Genomic DNA, 7,882 nt, shown 5'->3' with positions numbered 1-7,882 from the left:
ATGTGAATTGCAAGTGATATGAAGGAAGATTCCCAAATGAGTTACTCTGCAATAATAGTGACATTGACAAAATTTGTACCATCATTACAAATAATTTGACAATTTTATTGACCCGTGAAAAACTTAAAACTTTGATCAGTGACAGACCTTTATTTAGTTTTAAAAATAATGTGAACTTGAAAAGACTGTTATGTAGGGAGGTACAGCCCTTGTCTGAATCCAATAAATTAATGGACCAGCAAGGCGCTTTTTGCTGTCGAGGATGTAAAGCGTGTCAATATATTAGCTGGGACAACGCATTTATACAGCCTGTCACTACTAAACTATATAAACTGAAATTATATGCTGATTGCTATAGTAGACACCTACCCCCGGATTCACTAATCCTCCGTGTAAGACTTAATAAGTCTTACTTGGAGGCTGCAGTTGAACGGTATGACATCAGCATGCCATGAATATTCATGAGGGCATGCTGACTCAACCGTAAGTCTTACATGGACCGTGTAAGAAATCAGGGGGCATGTCCGACTGCCGAGCAGTCTAAATGTCCACGCCCCTGCAAGTGTTTAAAATAAAAGCAAATAAACAAGAGTGAGTCTGCTCAAATGTCCATGCACCCAACACCTCACTGTCTGATATTGTAAACCCCCATCACAGTTCTAAAACGCATAACATTAAATTTTTTTAAATACCCAAAATAGCTGGCCATATTTGCACGTGTGTGCGCGGGTGTGCCCATTGCTTAGCTACAGTTAGCAATTCTGACATGGAAGAGCATAAGAAAGAATGTTTATGCAAATCACATCAAATAGCAATAGCGTAATGGTAGAGCGTTCGCACAAAGAAGAGGCATTCATGGTTCGAGTCCCACCACTCCCTGTCGTATTTATTTTTTAAATCAGTATATGGAATAATACCTAACAAATATGTTTAAACATAACTAAAAAGCAGTGAAATGGCCAATGTATCAGTGAACAAAATAAATATTTTAAAGGATCCCAATATAAAATTGCCTGCAGTTAAGCAGCGCTTCACCCAGCGCAATTGATTGTCCATAGTTCAATAGCGCTATACCAGGCACAATAGTGTTGCCCATAGTTCAATAGCGCTTTACCCAGTGCAATAGAATTCCCCATAGTTCAATAGTGCTTTACCCAGTGCAATAGAGTTGCCCATAGTTTAATAGTGCTTTACCCAGTGCAATGTGTTTGCACGGATGTGCGCGCTGCGCCAACCAGGGCACTGTAGGGCACCTCGGAGCAACGTAGAGCAAAGTTGCTTAAATGCAGCCACACCCCCTAGCCTGTCTGGACGGTATGACAATAAAATGAATGACAAGGTTTGAACCCAGAACCCTGTGCATCAGAAGCAAAGTACAGAACCACTAAGCTATGACAACATAGGGGAAACAGCCACTGTTAACATTTATATACTTACTAATGGTAGTTTAACCATTAGTAAGCAGGTCTGCAGTCAGCCAAGAATTTTACAAAACGGCCAATCACAAAAAAGTGTGGGAAATGCGGCATATTTAAGCCCCACAGGTGAGAATACATACCATAACTAATTGTAGCTCACATCTGCAGTTAGAATGTCTGGTGCCAGGGCCAGTTCCAAGGGACGGAGTACAAGGCAGAGGCTTGGAACCGGTTAGCTCATGACCTCACCAGTGCAACAGGCATTCCTCGGACTGGTGAGCAGGTCCATCACCACCATGTAGACCTGAAGACACGAAAGAAGGACCACCTGAACCAATGGATACAGGAGGCCAGTGGGATGCGGGATGCACCACAACTGAGTATGTAGCCATGGAATGCAGTATGTAATTGAAAATGGAGTATGTATAATGGATAGGTATATCTCAATATCCCTTCATTTACTTTACAGCTGCAGGTGACCGTGCTGTGAATCAGCAAGCCTATGCTGATAGACTGCTAAGGCTGTGCCATCAGGCAGGTTAGTGATTATTCTGCATGTATTGTTATATAAAATATGGGACAGAGCATGAAAGAAAGTGTTGCAGTCCAATAATACAGCCATAAAATTGCCTGAATAAGTCCTCTGCATATACTGTCAGGTAAAAACGTCAGAGAGGCAGAAAAAGAGTGTAGTAACCCATTAAGAAAGGTAACATATGTCTGGAATAATATCTCTGCAGGCACTGTCATATAAAATAAGTGAATGAGCCTGAAGAAAGAGTGTTCTAACCTATTAATAAAGGTATAATATGTCTTGAGCATGTCTGCCATATACACTGTTAAAACAAATAAAGGAGTGAGCCTGTGGAAAAGTGTGTAATGTCATTAATAAAGGTCTAAAATCCAGAGTGTGTCTGTGTCACAGAGTTTGAAATGTTGTTGTACCCTTGCATTATACAAACAGTTGTGTTTGAAAAGGTGCTGGCAACCCAGAGTTGTGCAGTCCCATATAAAGTGGGTGATGGAAGTGCTAGTAGCTGTGAAACATATATACAGTCAACAACAGTCAGTTACTGGCTGGCATGAATAAGTAAATCTGGCACACGTGTAGCATGTTATTTTTCCCCAGAAATGTGAGTGTGTGTCAAGAAATGCATGGTTCTGTTCAAATTGAAGTGAAAATGTCATGTGAAAACATCCCAAATATGTAGATAAACAAATATAAATGCAATCAAGAAATATGCAGCAGTAACATCTGCATCCTGGACAGTTAGTATGTCAGATATAGGTCTGGCATATATTGAACTAGCCAAACCCATTACACAACTGAATGTATGGTGGCAAGTGTAATAATACATGTAGGGGATATACACTTGCAGTCACTAGGAATGTAGTGTAGACGAAAAGGTAATTATAAGATGTTAACCAAGGTTTATTCTACACCCTACTATATGTGTATAAACCATGCAATTCCACACCTCAATGGGTATGTGTAATCTTAAATATTTGTTGGGACATATGTCCTATTGTTCTATAAATATTTGCATTCATGTTGATGCATGTGCCCTGTTTAAACACCACAATCATGGTGGCCTGTTGCTGCCAAACATCCCTGCATGCTGTTGGAATATCCACTGTGGTTCAATATATGCATGTGTTATGCTTGCTGTTCAACTGTTGTAACTTTGGTGTGTTGGGTTAATGGGAATATTACTGCATGCTGTTACAACTAATCTGGAATGCTGTTTTGCTTATGTTGTAATTAAACACACCTAATCACAGAACGTATGGGAAGGCCGGTCCCAGCGGACCCACCTGTCCCTCCTCAGTTGATGAGTGCACCTGGCACCAGCTGGTCCGGTGCCCAGCCCGGGCTCCCCTCTTCCGTTGGTCCTGTGCCACCTTCAGGTGGAAATGCTGCAAGGGATGGGGATCGTCCCCCCGTGCAAGCATGGGCAGAGAAGGGCCACCTGCCACTCTTCAAAGGGTCCGGTTTGTGGTGCGTAGGGAGATCCAGCATTCAGTCGCTGATCCCCTATGCCAGCTTGAGGCGAGAGTGTCACATCTCATGGGTGAGCCTGCCCATCCTACACAGCCCCTAGCACAGCCACCCTCGGGGGTGTGAAGGTTCAGTAGTGACTGCCCATGGTTGGGGATCTCAGTTCCACTGTTACCATCTGTGGGCTCATGGGCTTGCGATTTCCAAACATCCGACCCCATCAATTGTGTTCACCCACCCCATGTGTCATACACCACCCCTGTATGCATCTTGTCTGTCTTGTCTGTTTACCTTCCCAACCTACCTCCTCGGACATACCTACTTTTTCTACCTCACTCTCACCTGAAAAAAAAAAAGGGGCAATCTGTACCCATGAAAAAATTATGCCCCATACATAGCTTCCCATTTCGCAAACATGTCCATTGGACATGTAAGCTGATAATTAGAATTAGCAGTACAACATACTTTGTTGTCCTCACCCCTCTCCCAGGGGTGGAAGGTTTCAAATTTCACTCCAAATTCATTGCATATGCACAGTTGTTGCTGTTAAAGAAATGGGCAGCTATGGACCTTCCCTACATCCATCCTGCACATCCCGAGCTTGTTTACCTACTGTCTGTCCCTCTTTGTGCCCCCTTTTTCACCACTTTCCTATCTCCCCATTTTCATTTCTTTAAAAGAAATTAGCACAGCGGTTAGCGGGAGTAAGCACTTTTAAGCGATAGTAAGCGGGTTTAAGCCAATGTGCACATGTGTGCACTTAGCTAAGTATTGCTAAGCATCGCGCAAACCCGCGCAAACCTGCTAACAATTGCTTAAAAGTCCCTTAGTCACTCTATGGCAAGGCCCTTGTTCTGCTGAATAGCAAAAGAAAAAGCCTCTGCCAGTCTCGAACCCCAGACCATTGACACAATAGACTGCATGAATTACCACTAAGCCACAGCAGATATACAAATAACTTGCTTCTCACATAAATATATCATGCATTGCAATGAATGTAAATGGAAAATAGGAATGGTATAACACAAATCCTGTTCTGTGGGTCTTTATCAGCAGTTGTTGTGGAATTGCATGATATGACTGTGAAAGGAGAACCAGCCATCCTAGCAGGGAATAATGTTACAGTAGCACCTTACAAACACCACACAGTATCAGACCAGGATAAATACTGGCAAAGGTGAATAGGGCAGAGGCCAGACTCCCCAACTGTAACTGATTTACAGGGATGTCTCTGATTTGTAAACCAATGTTAGCTGTGCCCCACTGAATCACTCCAACAATTATTAACTGTAGGCAGACAAGTGCGGAATCACACGTAGTGCATAATGTCAATAGGTGAGAGTAGACACTACATGCACGTCAGAAAAAGTGGACTTATACATATGCTCTGATTCCCAAGAAAGTCTCAACTGTAATATGTCAGTAATATATTGCAGGTGTATCTCACTTATATGTACCTTTTCACTGAGGCCGTTCAAATATATACCTGAGAGTATGTGAGGCCTGGCAGAGGAAGGAACACACAGGCATATCAGCATTACTGCTGTTATACACTCTGCAAATAGCTTTGGAAGGAGTTCCACAAGCATGCCCTTATGTAGGAATGCAACACAGAAATATCACAGGATGTAGCCATGTACTGCTAGTAAACAACTGTGACAATGCCACTGTGTCACTGCCGAAAAGATTGGTGTGGTGCACAGACAAAGTATACTAGGCTAACCTCTAGCTACCATCCAGATATGTCCACAGGTGTGAGCTACACAGACAGACTACTTGCTTTGATAGACTAACAGGTACACAGCAACCCTGTATGTTCAGCAAGATAAACCTCACATGATAATAAAAAATGCTCTTTGCAGTCCTGCACCCCTACCCAAAGGTACAACACACCTGTTTATTCAGGCAAAAACCAGGGTGTAGGTAGGCATACTCAGTACTGAAATATGTCCAGTTGTGTTGAGCAGCTAATGTCAACATAAACAAACCACAAACTGTGCAGAAGTGAGTAACGTAATAATTACAGTATAGCAGTTCGCAAACGCTGCATGTGCTACAGGAATACAGTGCAATAATCACATTTGTATGGCAGTTAATTGTGTAAGTGAGAAAAAAGTACATACTCCCATGTATCCTGTGTTAGCATTTGGAGGGGTGCGTACATGTCTACACTGTGATGTGTGTACTGGAAGCAGCAACATTCAGGTTTGAGTACAACATGCATATAACTGGCTATAACCCTAGCATTAGATAAGAGACATATACCAACCTTCAGACTGACATAACGGTGTCCAGAGCAAACAAACATGGGCCCCACCTTGGAAAGCTGAAAGGGCTATGCCTACCTAACTTAGCATTTTATAGCAGTGGGCTGCAATCACAGTGAGTAATGCAATCACCAAACAGCAGGCTGCATGCAGTTATTGTATGTTGGGCAGCAATTGGTGCAGAGGCTGTCACATGCACAAGTGTAGATACCTAGAAAAGCAGGCTGTACCTGTAGTCCACACATGCAATTATATCATTGCAGGTGCTGTGAGATAGAGAGTAAGAGAGAGAGAGACACGGACACAGACACAGACTGAGACAGAGACAGAACAGAGTGAGAAACTGAGACAGAAAGTTAAATAGAGGGTGAAAACCCAAAACAAACCACCAATAAAAAAAAAAAAAACTACAGAACCATAAAACACAGAGCAGGGAAATACAAAGGTAAAGTATGTAACTCACATGTATGTGTTGGCATGTAGTAGATGTTCCTGAAGAGTACTCTACACACTGCAAATCATCCATGTGTGGCAGCAGTATGTATCTATCTGTATCTGCACATGTGCATTGGGCAAGGGACATACTGCAAATGTTAGTGAAGGGTGGACAGATATCTGTCAGTGAAGGTTGATATGTGCATATATCCATGTAGATCATAGTGTGTGGCCTTGAAAACAGCATGCAGTGCTGAGGATCGGCCTTAGGTCAACTGGTGCACTAGGCAAAAGGGCTCCATGGTGCCCCCTACCACACTTCCTGGTGCCCCCATCCTTGTCTTACTACACTACATAAATAGTGGAAAAGCACCCCTGCTAGAGCAGCGCCCTAGGCAGCCGCCCAGTTGGCCTATGCCTAAGGCCAGCTATGGTAGTGTTGATATATGTCATGTGGTGGTTAAATGCTGTGGGACAGATTTGTCAGATTTGCTGTGTTACAGACAGTGAGGCCTGTTAATGCTACAAGGGCTGAGGACACCCACATGCATTCTGCACAACACTGTGCAATTTAATCACATACCTGTACATCCCACAACTGTCGCATAAGTGATATCCCCACCATGAAAGGTGGACTGTACATGTGCCTATATGTACATCCATGTGTACAGCAATGGATGTGTACATGTATGTGTATAGATATGCATATATATATATATATATATATATATATATATATATATATATATATATATATATATATATATATATAGTGAGAGAGAGAGAGAGAGAGAGACATGGGGTCATATGTACTGAAACAGGTGTGTGGTGACCAAGGCATGGACTGTAGACAAGTGTTGATACTGCAGTGCCATTCCACCTTCCCAAAACAGTGTATCTATTAACTACCACATAGGTAGAGATCTACTTAACAGTGAAGGTGTGATAAGGGAACATGGGACACAGGTGGACAGTAGCCTCTGCTTTGATGAAGACAGTGCCACACTACACCTGTAATCTGTCTGTGTGGTATGTGTCATGACAACAGGTGTGTCATCTATGGAAGTATAGGTTAGAGTTCCCCTCTACTCATCACAATGCCCTGTGTGGTATGTACTTCACATGACAACTACAGCAGGTGAACAGGCCACAGACATACCTCCCAAAGGGTAATATGGGTCGCAAACAGATGCCCTATGCAGACTGACTCACAAAACCACAACTACACTGTATTGCATACTGGCCAAACAGAGGTGACCTCTGCCGGACATACAGAGGTATGTCACACCCATAGCTGGGTGACAACCACCATGGCAACATATCATAATCCCTCCAGGATACATGCTCTATGGCCCTAAACCTTGTCAGCTCACTAAACAGCACATGCTGGAGGGATAGGTTCCCATCTCAGAGATATGCCATACACCAGAATAGACCACATAGCAATAGAAAACAAGGCTCCTCCTTAGCAGTTGTTATAAATACCCCTGATGATTGTGTGGGAGATTGGTAATACACCCCAGGAAACACCTCTGTGGTTCTGGTTGGCAGGGGCAAGTGAAATCAAAGTACATGTGTGTCAAAGGCCAGGGTAGCATATGGCTAGGCTGCCGTAGGCCCTAGGGCCAATAGCATATTACCTACCTATGACACTATGCACTCACACATGTACTTAATGCAATAGCTGCCATGTGAGGCTGAATAAGTGTAACGCTGAATGTGTGCAAGGTCTGTAAAGGTTTGATAGCTTAGTGTGACAAAAT

The sequence above is a fragment of the Protopterus annectens genome, chromosome 5.part0 (genome assembly GCF_019279795.1).
Source record: "Protopterus annectens isolate FY-2018-M chromosome 5.part0, PAN1.0, whole genome shotgun sequence".
Taxonomy (NCBI): domain Eukaryota; kingdom Metazoa; phylum Chordata; order Ceratodontiformes; family Protopteridae; genus Protopterus; species Protopterus annectens.
This window is presented reverse-complemented; position numbering follows the sequence as displayed.